Consider the following 19,894-nt stretch of genomic DNA (forward strand, 5'->3'; position numbering starts at 1 on the left):
AGTCTTCTACTGTATATATGAGAAGCTTGTGGGCTTTTTTAATAATAGCTGCCATTATTGTGGTGATCATTGAAATTGGGGACTGCGGGGCTGTGAGGGACTTCCTAATATGCCCCTTCCCTCATCCCAAACTATTTCACTGCAAGGGCAGCACCCACATTTTGTCTGCACACTGCACTTTGGCACTTCAGTGCACTTTCAGTGCTGGAAAAAAAACCAAATTGCCCAAGTATTTACAGAGAAGGGACAAGAAAGCTCCGGAACTGGCTTCAGAACTGCTTTGTGTTGGCAAAGCCGCTTCAGCACAACCAAAACTGACATGGCTGAGTTATACCAGACCGTACTTTAGAGGAAGTTGCATGAGTTAGGGAGGCCAAACTGGAACAGAAGAGACACTGTTTCTGTGTCTCCCATTTGTGCCTCAGCTCTTCATTTATGAAATAAAATCCCTTAATCTGAGCACAGATTAGGATACTGGAGAGGGTGACTGCTGCTGGAGATGGCAACACAGGGTGATGAAGAAGCCTTTTCTTTTGCAGGTCCCTGCTGAAGTACCTGACAATATCACTGGTCTTGAATAACAAAAAAAAAACAACAGTTCTGCAGATGGAAAGCCCATTCTGCAAGAAGTGCTGATGAAGTCTGTTCATGTGGGAAGAAGTGGTGAAAATACCAGAAAAATTCAGCTTTCTAACTGGCCCTTCTGTTTCTGAGTGCTCAAGCTTCACACTGCTTTGTCATAGCATGAGTAACAGGACCTTTTTCTTTTTTTTCCTAATTTGACTTATTTGACTGATTTTCTTCTAAATTGCTAATAGTGTGGGAAGGCAGAAAATTCAGAGAAATAAAAGATTTGTTTTTCCTGGGTAGAGAGAATTCTAGAGTAAACTCCCAACTTGTTCGTACTGATACATTTTGCTGACGTAGGTTCATACCAAGTCATAAACTCTGCTTCAAAACCTCAAATAGTCTCTTTCAAAGCCTCAGAGAATAGGAGGAGATAGGGAAATTATGGCTCTATCTGTTTTATATCCTTTTGATTACAACACACCCTTTCTTAGTGTCAGTCTAGTTTGGGCTTTAGTCCCGTAATGACTTCCATTTTGATAAGTATCCTGTGTCTATATGAAGCCCATACCCACATTTCCTTTGACATTTGTTCTGCTCATTATGTCATTTATTTTTTTACACTTTATTAGTAATTAGTAACTCATTATGATTTATTGTTGAATTTACAGAAAGGGTGTAACTCACTTGAAAATTGTTCAGAGTGCTTTACAACAAACATGGCCTATCTTCTAGGGAGCCACAAGCACATACAGTGCAGTGAAGGTGAGAATAAAGCACTCATGATAGAACTCACACAGAAATAAAGTTAAGTAATCATAATGGCTTGCGAGTTTAGTTGATATGAAGGCATATCAGTATGTTACTTACCAAAATTCTTACATTATTCCCAGAAAGTAAATGTGGGTTAGGGAATTTGTTATTGGTTAAGATGATTTTTGTCTTTAAATTGTGCATTTCAAATGTAGTTGATTTGAATTAACAGGAAGCCATGTGGCAGCAAGGGCATGAACTTAGTTTTATTGAAAGCCTAGGCAGCAGTGCCGAAGATGAATGGTCTGAAGGCGTGATGCAAAACCCAGTAGAGTATGTGGAAAGACAGGTACTGGTTTCACTAAACATGAAAATATGTAATTTTCTTCTCTTACCTAAGAACCTGCATGGTTGGGCTCAAAGCATGCAGGAGGAGCAATTTAGCAGAAATTATACTACTTCATACAGTATATTTTAAATGGACAAAGAGCAATTCTCATCGTAGAGCTACTAAGATGGTACTTTACGTAAGTTTTAATTCCACATACAAATAAAACAATTGGAAAAAAAAACCCAAACCTCTTCTGCTTGTAATTTTTTTTTTTTTTCTGCTGCTAAGGAGAAATCTATTACACTTAGATAATACATTTAGTCAAATTCAACAAAACTTCAACTTCTGCTAATATCAGAATATATTGAAACCTAAAAGGCATCAGAAAAAACTCAAAGAATGAAATTAATTACTGAATATTGGCTCAAACACTCCAAGACTGAACAATTTAAATAGTGGACTTGGACTTAAGATACTTGATTATGTTCTCAGCAGCAACTGGCTCCTGTTTCCATTTCTTGTGCACTACAAACACCTTGTTGTTGGGTAACAATGCAGTATCCTACCCATTGGATTAGTCAATCAACCAGCTGTCTGCTTAAGTAATGGAAAAAGGCAAACATGTCTTCATGTTCTGATGCCAGATTTTACACTATAGCTACCAAGATGCACTAGCACGCTTTTTTTGTAGATGGCACACATGAGTTCTGTATCTATGTTCAATTTCAGGTTCTATTCAATAGGTTACTCTACTGTAGCATCTATTAAATGAGACCCATTAAGAGAATAAATCAGCTGCCTGAATCCCCTGGATAACCTGTCTTTAAAGCCTGTGAAGGAAGTAACTGAGATAAGTAGTGTTAGGGCACAGTCAAAACACATAATGACTAATTATGCTGTAAGCAAGGGACAACCTGGACTAAGATCCCTTCTTCTGGGGTCAGCAGAGGCTTGAGAGTGTGTATGACCTCTTCTGTCAGTGCGGAGTGAGAAAAAACTACTCTTCACAGAAATCTCCTTCCTCTCAGACAACAAAAAACAATGTTTTTTTCTCTGCAATTTACTTCCCTCTCAGCCCCATACCATGACCGTGTAATCTCTTACTTCAGGGGCTGAATACAGCGGTCAGCAACTCCACCACTTCCTCTGCAGTAACAGAAACACTTCTTCACCAAGTCTTGATGGAAATTTCTACTTTTCACTGGTTCTGAATGCAGTCAGAACCAGTAAGACAGAATATTCAATCAGGAGAGGGACTATGTCTCTTTCCTATGACAATATAAATGAACCATTTGTTACTTTACTGAATTGTGTGATTTACTAAAGCTTATTAAAATATATTTCCAGGTTTTCTGTAATATTTGTATATCTGCAGCAAACGGAATTGCAGTTGGATTGATGAGTGATTTTATTCATTCCAATTGCATTAGTGCAGTAGAAATTGCTCACAAAAGAGCTAAGTCTAGAATTCTGACTTGTAAAGCACTTAACTTTCTTTCGCAAGCCTTTCTTGCTATTATACCAAGCAGACCCAGATTTTACTGGCAAGATCAAATGCAAGCTAAGGTTGGATCTGCCACATGGCACAGAGAGAATGATACTTTTGTAGAAGGTTGCAGATACTTATTTCCACTGAAAAAGCTTACAGACTTCTGAATAGCAGTTGTTGATAAATATTCCTTATGGACAGTAGCAGGTTGCTGTGGAGTTTGTGAAATTCCTGGAAGCAGGCTGAGACCAGAGACTTTGACATGGGAACTGCGTAGTCATTGCAAGTTTGGTGAGAGTTCAGCGCTGTCCTTGAGTCCCTCAGCCTCTTGGCTCACCTCTTCAGCGTACTGCTCACAAGTGAGCATTTTATGATAGCAAAATATTCTCAGCCTAGTTCTGTGTTCAAGATGCACTTGGAGCAGCGAGCATGCTTTCATTTTTTTGATTCCTTGGTTCTACATCTGGTAAGACCCTTAATGAATTTTGGACAGACATTAAGGCTGACGTTTCTTATTCCCTGCAGCAACAGGCAAAAAAATTCTACTCTGAAAGCCAACGATTATGAAGGTTTGAAGTTGTGTTAGCCACCTAGGCAAGATGCAACTGCAAGAGAAACTGTACAGCTGTCCCCCATTCCTCTTCCTCAGTGACAGGATGGGTAGTGTGATTGTGGCAGACAACGTTCTCCTTGATCTGTGTCTCCAGCAACAATAGTGTGTGGAAAAATCAACAATAAGTAGCCTAGGGAGAATAGGGGGACTTTGTATTTCCTCCAAAGCCCCCTTTGCTCAACCCCCTTACCGAGGGAATTTGCAACACCTTCTGTGCTTTGACCCATAGAGAGAGAATTTCAGGACTAAATCTGAGATGATCATAGGTTGTCTTATTTTCTTTCTGTATTTGTTTAATTTCCAGCACCAAATGCCAACAAAAAAACAAGGTGCAATTTTGTCCCCTGAAATATACCTCCCAGAGCACACAGAGTTAACAAGAGCTAAAGGTGAGGGATTTACCATAGGCACTGACTTGGTATTTATTTATATGTCTTCTGTGAATGCAAGTGAAGCGTTGCATCAGAAAGCAGCCCTACTGAAATGATAATATGCTCATTCATTTGCTTTGTTGGTCTAAGGTAACCACAAAGACCTAGAGTTTGTACAGTGCCAGGTACTCCAAGCCGCATGCCAAGATAACATTACCTGGCTCAAGTCCCAGAGAATGACTTCTTTTGGAGTCAGACTGACCAAGCCTTTATTGTATTACAAGTTACTTAATTTCTTACTCTGTACCAATTTAATCTCATTGAAGAAATCCAGCTGGGAACTGTATTTAAATCTCAGATTTAAAAATACAGTAGGAATTAGCTAAACATTCTTTTATTTCTTTTTAAAATTCCATCTTTGAAACTCCTGGTTGTGTGGAGTACTATGGTACAGTACCAGCTTCGGACCTACTTGCAACCTATGGAACAATACACTATGGGATGAGTATCACTTTTAATCCAGTCCCAGTTTAGTACTCTCTCCCATGAGGGCAGGCACTTAAACATCTGGTTTGCTTTTGGATGAGCATCAAACTCTTCTACAAATCTATCCCTACTCCCCCAGATCCCCAGCAGAGTTCAAAAGTGCAGCCATGCTGCCTTTGTCAAATGAGATTCTTGAAGCAACCTCTCCTCCCAGCCTGGTGACTGCACAGAAATCCCCTTGCAAGGGAATCCTCCCAACCTATGCTCAAAGAAGAAAACAGTTGCCATAGTAACTAGTTCTCTGCCTGCACTGAACTGGCTCTCTCTTCCCTCTTAATCTTCTTTGGTTTTATTAGTTACAGGCAAGCAGCAGCTCGTCAGGTCAGGGCTGCGCTTGGTTCTGTGGGCTGGAGGAGTGTGTGGAAGGCATGGGGGGAATTCCTCACCCGTCAGGGGGCCCTTGCTTGCTCACTTTACCTGCTGGAGGATGTCCTGAGTGAGGGTTACCACTGTTGTCATTTTGTGACAGACCCAACCAAGCCACAGAGGAACAGGGTTTTTGCTTCCCTGTCTTGATCTTGGCTTGTAGCAGAGCCCTACTGCTATCTTGTCTGAGAGCAGGCTTGCCACTGGTCTGTAGGCTCACTTGCATGTCCTTGCAGCCTCACTGGGATAGATTTCAGCCTGCTAGTGGAAAAAGAAACTTGACACAGTCTCTTTTCTGTGATAGCACTTTTTTGCAACTCTACTTAGGGTTGAAAGTGACCACAATTATCACTGAAAACAGTACGTTCTGAACTGTGCTAAATTGCTTCATTTCCAAGTCTATTGTGGACTTGGACTAAGAGCTTTCTGCACTATGAATTCGCCTGTGGAAGTATATAGCTGGAAGCCAAAGAAACCTGCTCTAGGAACATGCCACAGATACCTCTAGCTGTTTCAAGTGTGCAACAGAGGCAGATTGTCTGCACAAGCTGGGACATGTTCCCCTGACAGCAAGTGGACTAGCAGGAGGTGCATATGATGTGGTGACTAGGGAGGGGAAAAAAAAGCCATAGAATTAATTACCATAGATATAATAATGCTCACTAATGAAAGGCTGCAGAGAATCTTGTAGGACAAAGTTGGTAATGCATCATAGCAAAGCATCAGGCACTGTCACTGCTTGTGTTAAATGATCAGAGGCTGTATGCTGTAAAGACCCCAGGAGCATTCACTGGACACTTGCATGGACAGAGCAGGAGCAAGAAGAATTAGAAAACTTCCTTTTTATGTTCACGTAGCTGTCATTGTTTACATGATAGTAAATGCTCTGTATTTAAACAGAACACAGTAAAAAGATCCAAGAGCACACCCAAATTAATATGTTGCTTTAACAACAGCCAGTAGTAAAATAAAAATGTGTGTATATTCCTAAAACATTTCAAAACCAATTATTGACCAAAATAATGAGGTAGGTCAAAGACTAAGTTTAAAAATTACTTGGACTTGTAAAATACATCTTTTTTTCCTCCTCTTTGGCTCATTATGCAATAATCTGCTATGCTAAGCATGCATAGCAATGGACTAATACCAAGCTGAAATAACTGATTTGTGATGGAACTTGCAACTCCAGTATTGCTGGTTATTCAAGCATGCTGCAGTTTTTCATGTTAGGATGTAAAAGGGTGGGTTACAGATATGGGTTCCAGACACTGTAGATTTGACTTGGGCCCTGACTGTGGTTAAGTAATTGACATAGTTTTTATGGCATCCTGACAGTTTATTATTTAAGCCAAAGAATGGTTTCTAGCTGGTTATTTCCTCATGGGCTGTTAAACCTCTATCATGGGCACAATCAGAGTAAGGAGGTGGCAGACAGAAACTTCCGTATCTCTGGGGAGCCAAGCTTGCAGCAATGGCAGTGATGGGACTCTGCTGGCAGAGCCTGAGGCAAGATACGTGTTCTAAGCAATAGCTTCAGCTGTTCACCTCCCTCAGACATATTTGTTCCTTCCCAATGATAACAGCTAGCAGCCTGAGGTTAAAGAAAGGTCATTAAGTTTGAAAATGTTTCCAAATATGCAGCACTATGATTATTCACCAGGAACTGCCTGCCAAAGAAATGCTCACTGGACTTAGAGCATGCATGTGCTGAATGACGGGCAGACAGGGTAAATAACAGGAGGATCAGCAGAGTAAAGAAGTTAGAGCATCTCAGAAGCTGTGTGCTTCTTAGACACACACATTGATTTTCAAGTGTTCTAGTCTTAGACCTAAAAAAAACTATAGGTCTTGTCTGTTTTATGTAGACACTGAGGATTTCCTAGCCCATCTAAGCCCAAGAGTTTTAAGCCATCATTTCCATTTATATGAGAAAACACATCACTGAATTTCCTATGCTGATTTATTTTATATAGAAAGAAAACAAAAAAATCTTCCAAAAGATCAAATAGCATTTGCAAAGTCAGTCCTTTGCCCTAGTATCTTTGACTAGCAATATCTGGTTGTTGTACAGGTAGACTTTCAGTATTCTTTATTTAGACTTTCAATAATCTTTTTATTGCCATGTTGGCATGAAATAAGTGGAGTGGAACTCCACTTATAAGTTTTTCTGTGAAACACTGCACATCATCCAGACAAACAGTCTTCATTCAGAAACAATCACTGATAACGCCCAAGAGGTGAGGGTAACTCTATATACAGCCAAAGTGCCTTTGTCATATACCTAAACTTCAAAGCTGTGGACTGTTTTTTGACCCCAAAATTAGACTCACTGTTAATTGTTATGGCAATAGTGTTGCACACTACAGAGTTTTTTTTACTGTGGCATTTTCTGAATAACTAATCTAATCCTACTTTGTTTTCATTTTGACACAGGAATAACAAAATTACTCATGACAACTAGAAAATGGTCACTAAGCAATTAATCCAGATTAGAAACCCTCTGAAAACAGAATGAAACTCATTGCCTCTTTAACCAAAGCACATTGTTCTCCATTGCAGGTATTTAATAGGTTTATGAATTAAATATGATATGCTACCATGAACTTCTTTCCATTCTGATGATAACTTGGGCCAGCTGAATTTATGAATCTGGTTTGTTATGTATTAACCAGTCATCTGGGAATCCAGTTGAGTAACACAGTGGTTGTTGCAACATCAAGACTCCCATATAAATCATGACTGAGTCCCCAGTAAATATTGGTTCAAATATTGATTTGCATGAGAGATATGACTGCAGTTTAAGAGGTTGCAGGTGCTGGCTGAACTACTCTGGAGAGTACCACTCCCTCTGTGTTCTTTTGAGATTCACATCAAAGTAAAACTTTGAATTCCTGGGAAAAGATTATTTCCCTTCACTTTTGACACTGACACCATTTTTGATGCTCTAAAATCAAAGGAACCACATTGTGTATAAGTATTAAGTTATTTTGTTATTTACACTCCAAACAGATGTAACAATTGGGAAGAGGGGACTAAGACACAAGAATTTATTTTTATGGTGCACTGGAATGAGGAAGAGAAGGGGAATGCAGGTTTTTTCCTGACATATAGATGCTGCAACAACTGCTACGCAAAAATCCAGAGGAAGGAATTTGAGGTGAAGGAAACATCTGATGACAAAATGAAAAGCTATCTATCTTCCACGCTTCAAAAAATAGGAGTATCTGAGCAGTTGAAGGAATCTCAGGGGAAAAGGACAGCTCGTTTGTTCTCACACTAACAAAAGGTATTGTGAGCCACATCTACACTAGAAATCCATTCTTCTATTGCAATAGATATCTCCTTAGCTTAGCTTTGAATCCCACTTGTTCTTGAGTAGGACAAATACAGATCCTTCTGGATACATTACACAGTTACAGATCTAAAGAAGAATGAGTTTCCCCAAAATCTCCTGGGCACTTCAGTCATAGCAAGTCCTAAACCAGCAGCTGTAGAGAAGAGCATGTATGCTTCATTCCAACAAGTCTGAATAAGTGGACTGTGAATAAAACAAGCCAGCTGCTCTTGTAGATATTCACTTTTAAGAGTGGCTCTGTAATTGCTATATTCGCTAAGCAATTTGTTAACAAAAAAGTTTACATCGTAGAAATGAAGTTCCTGTTTTGAGCAATTTAAGATAAGTACATTTACATCAAAAAGGCTCAAACTTTTACATGTTCGAAACCTGGCATACTTTTATCTCTTAGATTAGCTCATTGCTTTTCTTTTTTTTAAAGGCAAAGAAAATCTATGCAATATCTTTGCTTTCAGAGTAACACTGTTTTCTTAATTTCCTTAATTTCTTCTTGTAAGAGGAGTACTTAGAATCAAAGCTTAGAGCATCACAGCACACGAGACATGACATAAATCATAACAGTTTGGAAGTAAATAGCCAATACCTAACTAGTCACTGAATTCAGAGTAATTTAAAACATAGAATATCCTGAGCTGGAAGGGACCCATGACTTCTGACTGCACACAGGTCAACCTGAAAGTTAAATCATATATCTAAGAGCATTGTCCAAATGATTTTTGAACACTGAAAGGCATGGTGTCATGACCACTTCCCCGAGAAGCTTGTTCCAGTGCTTGATCACCCCCTCAGTGAAGAATTTTTTCCGAAAATCCAATTAGACCAACAAAACATTCTCCAAGAGACATCTTTACTACGATATATGTTTGCCACAACACCATAGCACATGCAGAAAGTCACTGTTCTTTGAGCTGCTCTCTGCACAGACTCTCCTTGCCGTGGACACATCCCATGCATGCACAACTGAAATACTTCCGGCCTACAGTATCTTCTGTGGTTGAGCCTCCCTATGCTCTGTGGAATGAAGGACACAGTGAATTCAGTTATCTCTCTGTTCCTTCTAATAGCAAATAGCTGTGAGACAAAATCCCCACTTGTATCATTCCACAGCACATTGTGCAATTTTAAACCCTTTCCTTACATATGTAGTTAGCTAGCCTATTGCTCTGAATTGTGCAAGAAATTCTTTTGTCCACTGGTTGACAAACTAGTTAGTATTAAGGACCTTTATGCCATTGCAGTCTAGCTGCTGTGGCTGAAACAAACTTCTGTGGGTTCCCAACTGGTCTCTAGTCATATTTTTTTTCCCTATCTGGCACAGGGATTCAGTTTGCCAGTCGTCTTCAAAACAAGCCTCCTTTTTGGGATGGGATTTGGGCAGATAGAGATCTGCCTCAACTTCTCTGCAGGCTCTGACATGGGCCTGGCAAATCTACCCACCCGAAAGAGTATAGGAGCTTCAGCAACATATGGGACCTCTGATGTGACTTCCAGTGGGATGTCAGTGATCCCAGCTATGCACCTGTGGAAGCATGGCATGCCTTACAGCCAGTCATCAGATAATGCACACAGTGATGCACTGCTGCATCTGGGCAGGAGGATGAGAGCAGCCACAGCACTCATTCCTCTATGTATTACTGTGGGATCTGCACCCCAGCTGCCTGGGAAAGCTTGTGCCAGCAGCAAATTCATCAGCAGCAACAAATACCAGCTTAGGGAACCAGGGTTGTGTTGTACCCAGCAGAACAACAGCTACTTCAGATACATACTGAACTCACTAATTTAGGAACTAACTTCAAGAAGTGCTGCTCTAGACCCAATGAGCACATTTCCTGCTCAGAAAAAAGATCTCAGCCCCTTTGCAGTTCTCTGTGCAGCACTGGAGCACAGAAAGTATCTTAAGCAAGGTGAAATCAATTATGGTGTAATTCCCTCTCAGCTCTTCTCTGCTGCTGGGTTCAGGGAAAGGGGGCAATTCTGTAAGAGTGTCACAGCCATTACTGTATTTAAAGTGTTTTTTTTTCGAGCTTCTAAATCATAAGAGTGAAGATGTGTGCTGTCTGGGATGCTTGAGATGGAAATGTATGAAAATATTTCTCTATCTCAGCAACTGGCTCTGCTATGAGAAATAAATCTAGTTCAGCAATCATGTAAAAAAACATTATTGTGATTACAGACCTGTACATTAACAGAAAAAAAAACCAACTTAATTCTGACTCCAAGCACAGTATCTGTAAGGTTAGTCATGCTTAGGTCTTGAGGAGATTGTCTTACAGAGCATTCAAACAAGAACAAGCTGTTCTAAGCACAAGTAGTTAATTTGTTTTCTTACTCCTGTATCATAGATTTTGCCAGACATTGTTTTGCCAGGCTTTCTGAAACCAAGCAAGAAGCTAGTGAGCAAGAAATCTTTTCCTTGGGGAATGGATAAAAAGGCCTTTGTAAGAGGTTTCCTTCTTCCACTTGTGCCTGCCAAGGCTATGGCTGCCAAAGCTATTGCTAGAAAAGGTTTTGATTCAAGGATGGATAATTTGCTTAGCACACTGACAAAGTGTGCAGAATCTTGGTAAAATTCTCTCCATACAGACGTTTTGAAGTGTGCAGCTATCCTTTTGTCTTGTGACTGACCACCGTCCTCCTAGAGGTCCTCTACGGAGGGCCTGACTGACAAAAACACAGCCATACAGCATGTTAACAGAAGAGCAGAGCCAGGCCATCTCTTCCCTGTTACTAGCCTGTTTGGCTCGGGACTCTGTATTTGCCCATAGAGGACACCAGTGTCTTTGTACCTGCCTCGCAGCTGGTGTTCCCTGGCACGGCCCCAGTGGTCTTGTTATCTCAAGGAGGTGGGATGCAGAGGCTCAGCTATGATGACCCCTGCCTGGGTCAGACCATTCTAGCACTTATGCATGACCAGTCCGTCAGCAAGGCAGTGCAGCCCAAGGGATGCTGCCAACGGTGCCTCATACTGCCCTTCAGAATCCTTCCTCATGGCTGCATGGCCAGCTGTCACAGAAAGCTGCCGCTCAGTTAAAGTTCAAACCAAATTTGTAGCCAAAAAAATCAGCTCCTGCTCCCTTCCAGCCCTTTTGAATGACTTCAAAACAAACAGAGTGACCTCAAAAAACCAAAAATAGAAGTGCTATTCAATCACCACCTGCTTTCCTAGAATAATCTCGTTTCCATTATTTGCACCTACTGGCAAGCCCTAGAGGCTTTCTATCAATGTCCAGAAAGATGTGAAGTGCCCACATGAAAATCAGTCCATGCATTTCCCCAGATCGGGCACTTACGGGTGCTTTCTGGTGTTTTTGTTTCTGTTCCTTGGTTTCAAACTTCACAACTTGTTTGTAGTAGGGCCCCCTTGAAAAGACAGGAGACTCATGCACATGCAGAAGAAGAAGAAGTAGGAACTGTTAGAGGCAGATACAAGCAGCTGTAAAAAACCTGCCATGTCTTAACAGCAAAAGCGAGATAGAAGGGACATGTTGCTCATTTGTTCTAGGAAGGCATGAGAGCATGAAGAGGGCAGGAGGCATGTCCTTAGACTGTGGCCAAAATCAGGTTGACCAGATTGTTTGGGGTAGTATAAAGGTCTCTGTGTCCCCTTGTCTCCTCAGGAAAGATCTAGGAGAGTATCAGAGCATCAGCAAAGCATACTGCAAAGGCAGACAGGATGGTATTTTCTGGCTTAGCCTAGCTGTTGGTTTTGGCTAATAACCAGTAAAAATAAAGTTTTACTGTTATTACCGAACTGTTACATGATTCCCAAACTGTTCTAAGTGTGAAATACCTCTGTCCATCGGATTAATTCTTGTCACTTCTGGGCAGATAAAAGGACTGGCAAGAAATTATTACATTTGAGAGACGGGTGTGAAGGACAGCCCTGCCACTAGGCAGAGAGTAACATGGTAGAGAATCTAATAGGTGCCTCCTATCCTTTTCTTTTAGTCTGTGCTAAAATGATAACACTTGCCTTATCTGCAGACTAACAATACCTCTGCAGCAGCATAGGAAAGTTAAACAAACCTTAAGTCAAGGGGATGTAGCCATTACCCCTACACACTAAGGCTAAAGACCACATATTTTTCTAGGGGTAAAAAACCCTGCAAAGGAACAGGTTTTGAGGTGTTACTGACCTAAAACTACAGTACTTTAGTCCATCCTGTTCCCCCCAGGTCCTGATCACAGGCTAGCAAAGTCATAAATTTGGAGGTTTTTGCCTTTAAATCAGAATGTAGCCCCCATCAAGAGCAGATAATACTCCAACAGTGGATTTCACCTGTATCACAATGAAAATAATCAAGAAAACCCTGGCATCAAGCTAGTCATCAACAGACAGGCACCACCTGGTAACTGAACCAATGTGCCCCCAAGAACTGTACTGCTGCAGAAGGGTTTGGTCCATATGGCAGAGAAGGAAAGAGGCAAACTGGGAAATTTCTGCTCTTTTTTCTACTTTCACAGTCAAGCAGTTTGCAAATGATTGGTAAATTCTCTTAAGGCACTTCTAAAGAAAGACAAAAACGTACTTCCCCGTACTGGGTCTGCATTAACTCTGAATAACTCTGCTGCACTGCATCACGCTAAGCAGAATAAGATTCCTTTGCTTATAGAAAGTTTTTTGCTACTAGCTACTGAAATCCCAGACAAAATACGTTGCATGGAGTGTGTGGTACTTGTATGATTCGCCTTCCATGCTACCTTAATTTAATTAGAATATTACACACTTCTGGCAGGGCTCTGTTTGTTCAGAGATGTATTTTGCTAATGTTCTTTCTTAGCTTTTCTTTCAGTAAGGTGTGTTCTTCCACACCCACCCTTTGGCCTTGAGAAGGCCAGTCCCTTAACAAACCCCTCCATGCTCTGTTTGTTTTAGTAATTCTTAGCCAAGGTCTTTATCTTAGAATCCTGTTTGTGCAGCTTTGGACAAGATTCAGTACTTGGTGGGGAGGGTGAGTGAGGTGGTAAGGATTTCTTAGTGCCTTTATATTTAATGTTATCTTACCTGTGACTATTAAGTAGATGATTTACAAGCTTGTTGACACTGAGATGGTGTGAATCTCTGCCTCTTACAGTAGGTGTAAACACAACTACAGGAGGGGTAAAGGCTATAGAGAGCTACAGTTTCTGTACCATGCACAAGGCACCTCGGTAACCTCAGGAAAGAACATGGTAATGGACAGCCCAATGCAAGTCCTTCCACCTGCTTCCGGCAGGTCTGTTCACAACAGCAACACGCTAAAATCACATCCACCTTCTCTTGCAGTTGCGGCTGCGAGTTCACAGCTTGCAGTGCTACTCCACACAGCAAACTCGCTCATTAGAGCCGTGTACCTGGGAGCCCATGACTGAGCGAGAGCCACTTGCTAAGGCCAGGCTGCTGCAGCCTGCGCAGTGTTAGCTGCTGCTGCTGTGTGAGCCTGGCAGCACAGTGCAGGAATGCCTGGAATGTTTCAGCCAGCAGGTACTTCAGAGATCCCGCTGTAGGAGATGTCTGCACCTCTCATACAAACAGTCTCCCTGCCCACTGCCCCTCTGAGGCAGTAACAGTGGCCTCCCTCTTCTCCCCTCCAAGCCCCACACAAATCAGTATCATCTCTCCAGCTTCAGTCTTAACCCCAGTTCCCCTTTCTGAGGCAGAATCATCGTAGGAAATTGAAATTCCACAAATCAGCAATATCCGGGTGCCTTTCCAAATGTACTGTGGGTCTGGGTATGGCTTTGGAAGGCAGGCTGCTTTTAAAGGTCTCCTCCACGGCAGTGAGCCTAAATGTCTGCAGCCCATCCATTCAACATTTTCCAAGAGCTGGAAAAAGAAGTTGCTGATGTGCCTGTTTGGGATGAGTGGAGCTACTACAGCTTTAAAGATGACCATCTGTGCTTTTGTAATAATCTTCCCTATGCTGTTTCACCTTCCTCCACCCCCCAACACTGAAAACCACCTGGGAGACATTCTGAGTAAAATTTTCTGGCAAGCACTTTTCTGATTTTCCATGTATTTTAAGCTTCCCAAAGCAATGCTTGGTAAAAGAAGGTTGTCCCTACCACACTAATAACCAGCGCTGCACTCACCACCAGTACCACCAGGAATAGCAAGGACTTGCACTCCAGTGTCTAGGGGTATTCTGGAAAAGAAGGAGATACAGTATAGAGCCCTTTTTAATATCATATCCGAAAGACATAAATTTTCTTCGGAAAACACTTCCTTGCAAGATTCCCAAACTGTTATAAGTGTGAAATACCTCTGTCCATAGGATGAACTCTTGTCACTTCTGGGCAGATAAAAGGACTGGCAAGAAACATCTTTTGCTCATTTATAATCAATTAAGAAACTTAATTTTTTTGGAAGGGAATACTGCAACTTACTGCAGCTGACACTAAAATGGACATGAGGTGTAGATGCATCAGTCTGGGGGGAAATACAAGTAGGGCCAGTGGCCAACTCAGCCGCTAGAAACACATCAGTCAGTAACATCTCCTTTCTTGTCTCCAAATTCAGTTAAGATGCCATCAACCAAACCAAACACTTGCAAGTTCTGAAAGAGTTTTTGTACGCACTATCTGCCCCATTCGTGAGGTTTGTGTTAGTGACACACTGCCAGGGACAAATGAACCAGCTATTTCAAAATACTTTATAGTCACTGCGTGCAAATAGAGGTCTCATAAGTAAGCTGTAGGTAGATATCTTGCATACAGGCAGGAAAAGCAGAACTTTCTGAAGAAGAATTAAACTCCAATGTTTCTCACACAGTGGCAGGCACAGCTAATTGACTTGCTGAATAGAAAATATTAATTCAACACATAAATATGAGAGGAAAGAAGAAATAACAGAAACCTTCTCTGTGTTGGGAATCTACTAAAAGCTACTCATCTCAGTGTGCAAAGGAGAAGATTCCTGCAATGTTCGACCCATTCATCTTAGTCTACAGCACTGGCAGAGGGCAGCTCAATCCATCCTAAGTGTGTACAGCACAGAAAGGCTATTTGTAGAGGATGCCTTCACTTTAGTATGATAAAATCCATCCTAAGATAAGCTGTTATTGCTTGGGGCTCAGAAGGAAAGGGGCTCTGATAAAGTAATTGTATCAAGGATCTTCAAGAGTGCAGATCTTGGATTGAGCTTGTGCCTTTTGTCCTACAGACCAGAGAAAGCTGAGAGCTGCTGCCATTACCCACGTGAGACATATCCTGCAGGAAAGCACTGCCTGTCAGTAGCAGTTAGAATGAACCCCAGCTCTTTTCTGGCTGCATCAACTTACCCCCAGACCCTTTCAGGGTAGGGACTGACTGGAAATTCCGAAGAAGATGGTATTGGATATGGAGGGTGGGCAGCGTCCAGTCTGGGACCTTCATGTTCCTGTTGTGCTCCTGAAGCAAAGCTGAGTAATGAGAACCTTCACAGACTGCCAAAGAGAAAGTAGGGCCAGTCCCCCATGTGCACAGGAATGAACTCAAGGAAAAAGGTAAGAAACAGCCACCTGAGGCTTTTGCATGCCACTTCTAAGGCCCAAGACATAGTGAAATCAGCAAAATCAGGGCAGTTTCAAGCCTTTACTGAGTCAACAGTACAGTGACATCCACCTTCCAGTCTTCTGTGCATCTGCTGAGTGAGTGGTAGGGCTGGCAGGACAGATTTCATTCAGTCCGTCAGTGGGCCTGATCCACCACTGACTGGAAATTCAGAGCAGGTAAGAAATGTCACCTGCTCAGACTAGTTGCCTTGCTTGCATGGATGGTGACACAGACTTCAGGGGAGGGGTGACTTTAATATGCCTTGACTTGTACAGAGAGAGGAATTTCCTTTAAATCGTTACTGCTCTACCAGCTGTAAAAACTCAGGTATTTACTTTGCACAACACTTTCCAAATGAAAGTATTATACCGACAAATGTAATTAAAATCCACACTCTGGAGACCTGTGGAACTGACCATGCCTCCTGAAGAAACAGGCTTCTAGAAGAAAAGTCAGCAACTCTAGAGAAAGAGGAAGCTGTCTCACGCAGCTGAGGGAGGAAATGGAAGAATCCCTTACTCTTGGATTTCTGCTTTCTACCACGTGGTGCACGTATATATCTCCCTCACTGCCTGAGAAAATGGTTGCACAGCTGCCTGGAAATCTCAGTGCAAGGTCCCTCCTCCTCAGTACAGTTTTGTCTCATTAATCTTTCCAAGGTCTTCACTTTCCACTGCCTACTACACTTCCATCTTCTGGACCATCACTGCCTGTTATTCTCTCCTGTCAAGGTCACTCTTGCCTCTGTTATTTTGCAATCTTTCTACCTCCCCCCTTCTCCTGTTGCCATCTTCTATGCAAGTGCCATTCAGCCTCTCTGTTGTCTCTTGACATTGTCTTGATTCATTTTCAGAGCATCTGGAAAAGAGGAAATTAGTAGAAACTGGTAAAACTCAGCCTTCAAAGCTAGCTACGGGACCAATGTTTTTGCTGTGCTTTATAAGTGGAAGTCGTTGCAAAGAGACCTGTGCCCTCCTGCTCTGGGTTCTTACACAGTGTTTGAGTTCGTAACAGAAAGGCTTGTGCATGCTGAATACAATAGCAGATGAGAAAGAGCAGAAAGGGTTGGGAGGCTGTGTTCAGCTTGAACTGCTGCACATTGTATTTCTGATCAAGAACAAGGGTAGTGGCATTGAGTCAGCTACTGTATTTCTGTCTCTGATTAGCAGGCCAAGAAACACTCATTGTCCACAGCCCTGTGCTCTGCAGCCAGAGTGAGAGCATGCACTTCTGCAGACACCAGAACAGACAAGTGACGCTCACTGCCAGTGGCCTGGACATTGATGTTTCTCAATTATTCAGCTCCATCCCTGCACACCAAGTTTAGAAGCTTAAAGCACTATCACCACCCTTCCTGCATGGTTTGCTCTCAGAGCAGGAGTGGCACAGGGTGTCCTCTCACTGCCTCTGAAGCAGGACAGCAGCACAGGACTTACAGAGCCTGAGGGAATTATTTTCTGGAGCATATAACATTGGCCTAGTGCTGCTGCTGTGGAGGTCAGGGACAAATCTGCCACTGGCTCAATGCAGCAGCTAGTACTATTGAAAAATGCCACCCTTGGGCCCCGTGGACTTGGGCTGCGTTCTCTATCCCACAGTAGAATTGAAAACTTCTTTTACCCACAGTCCTGTGGAGAGCACAGGCAGTAGTGAAGAGCAATGCTGTTTTCTTCCTAACAGCACTTCGAGACCTACTCTTTAGCCAGACTCCTCCACAAAGGGACAGAATCACAGCCTTTCAAATAGAAACTTTTCCTCTACATAGATATGCATCTCAGACCTACTCTGCATGACTATCACGATTTAAGCATTGTTGTTGTGCTTTCAGGTACAGTCATATCCAGGCAGTGCAGTGCCAGTGGGTAGAAAGACTGAAAAGAATTTTAAAACTTAAGACACACAACTGAAGTAATGAAACATCCAAGCAAAGAGCTAGGAAGGCACTAAAATGAAACCTGAAGAGACTTGCCAATGTCAACAGACAAAACCTGCTGCACGCCCAGCCTTAACAGGAAGCAGGAATTCCTTGACTTAAAGATGTCTTCTGAACAGGAAGCTCTGGACACGATGAGCTCAGGAAGAACATTAGCGCTTGATGGTACCATCCAACAGATCTGTGGTGAGATAGCAGAACAGATTCCTCTGAAGTAACACATGCTGTTATATCAAGAGCACATTACAAAGCCAAGGTAGACATGGCATTTATGTTGAAGTTCAAGTCATGCTTGTTTCTGTGGACATGTAATTCTACAGCTCGTTAGTGGTTCTTCAATGTGGAGGTCCAGAGTCTAAGGTCAGGCCCTCATAAATGGGAATTTACTCATGCTCACCTGATTGTGATGTTGCCCTTTGAATGGACACATCAACAGTGTCAGTTAAACTGCCCCACCCACTTCCACTAACCCCCTCCTTTGATACTATTTTGTCAATGCAAACTGGAAGCAGAGATGACAACTCAGACCTGCCAGAGTGAACTTTGGCTGCAGTGTGAACTGTTTACTCTGACCACTGGGTAGCATCACCCACTAGGCTCCAAAACCAACATGACCTGCATGATCTGATGGACTTAGATAACATTCACTAAAAACAAACAGAGCAGCTCTAGAGAAGTAAGCTGTTATACTCCAACTACTGCCTTGTGAACTGCAACACCATTCAGGTGTAATATACCCCTCTACCCAAAGAAAGGACACAGCTTTATAGCTTAAATCCCGCTTCACTCATGTGCAGAAAAGGGGACTTAAGTATGGGCCTACATACTGCTGAGTTGGGGTACTGGGGGCTGCTTCTAACACTGTTTGCAAGCACTTGATCATGCCTGCTTGAATTAACTTAAAAGAAACTGCACACTTGAAAGTTTACCCCTTTCAGACTACGTCTCTAGCACAGTAGATTGCTGTTAGCACTGGTACCTTGCACTGTTCTCAACCTGTCCTTCAGAACTCTGGCTGATGCTCCCTGGCAAATTTCCTAGAGTGGTTCAGCTGACAGTAGCATTAAAAATCACAGCATGTGTCTGTAGCCTTCTTTGTATTGAACATTCAGAGAGAGCACACAGCAGAGATGTAATTTGCACAGCTAGACTCTTAAAAGACCGCTTCTGTCTTGCGTACGTCTTCACCAGGAATAACCATCTCCAACCAGACAGCTGCAGATCTCACTCCAGTGAAAAACAGTTTATTCCCATAACAGCTGTATAACTTCCAGTCTTTGCTGCAAAATCCACTGCTCAAGTTTCATTCTGAATTTTAGGGTAACCCATGCACAAAATCTCTTAAATCTTTCCACTGGCACACCAAGATAAAGAGTATCACTATTATTAATGCCAGTCACTGCTACGACAGCCTCCCTGCGATTCTGGTTTCCCAGGACTGCTGTTGCACAGATACCTTGCACCGGCTCTCCTCGTCTTGTCCTTGAGAATTTTGCTCATTATTCCTTGGAAATTTTCCCAGAGCAGTTCAGCTTACAGCAGCACTGAGAATCACAGCACATGTCAGTAGATGTTTTTTGTATCAGATGTACTGAAACACAACGCAGCAGAGGCTTGATTATCACAAGGTTACCTCTGTTCTATCCCCTCTTGGTTATTAAAAAGACAGAAAGACAAAGACAGACAGAAATACTTAAAGACAGAAAGACAGAAAAAAAAAGGCAGGAATACAGAAAGAAGTCATCAGGAAGAAACCACAAGCCCTTCTTTAAGCGGTAACCAAGCTACTGCTTTTTGGAACTTTTCCTGCTATAACAAAAGACGCCATGAAGACAGGAACTTTGGCAGCAGTGGTTTTGAACTCTACAACACCTCATTTTCCTCTGGTTTTGTATGCATGTGTCACTGGAAATATAATCGAGTGCTAGGGAAACAGTCACCCTCCAGACAGCTATCTAAGCAGGAGCGCGGCTCTGCAAGTTACCACTGCTAGAATCAATCAAAAGGAGATTTCCATCAAAGTGGCTCCAGATTCCCGAGTTAACCAACGTCCTGTTT

This window comes from Pezoporus wallicus, unplaced genomic scaffold (genome assembly GCF_028554395.1).
Source record: "Pezoporus wallicus isolate ANWC-B61680 ecotype Strahan unplaced genomic scaffold, APGP_CSIRO_Pwel_v1 scaffold_6885, whole genome shotgun sequence".
NCBI lineage: Eukaryota > Metazoa > Chordata > Aves > Psittaciformes > Psittacidae > Pezoporus > Pezoporus wallicus.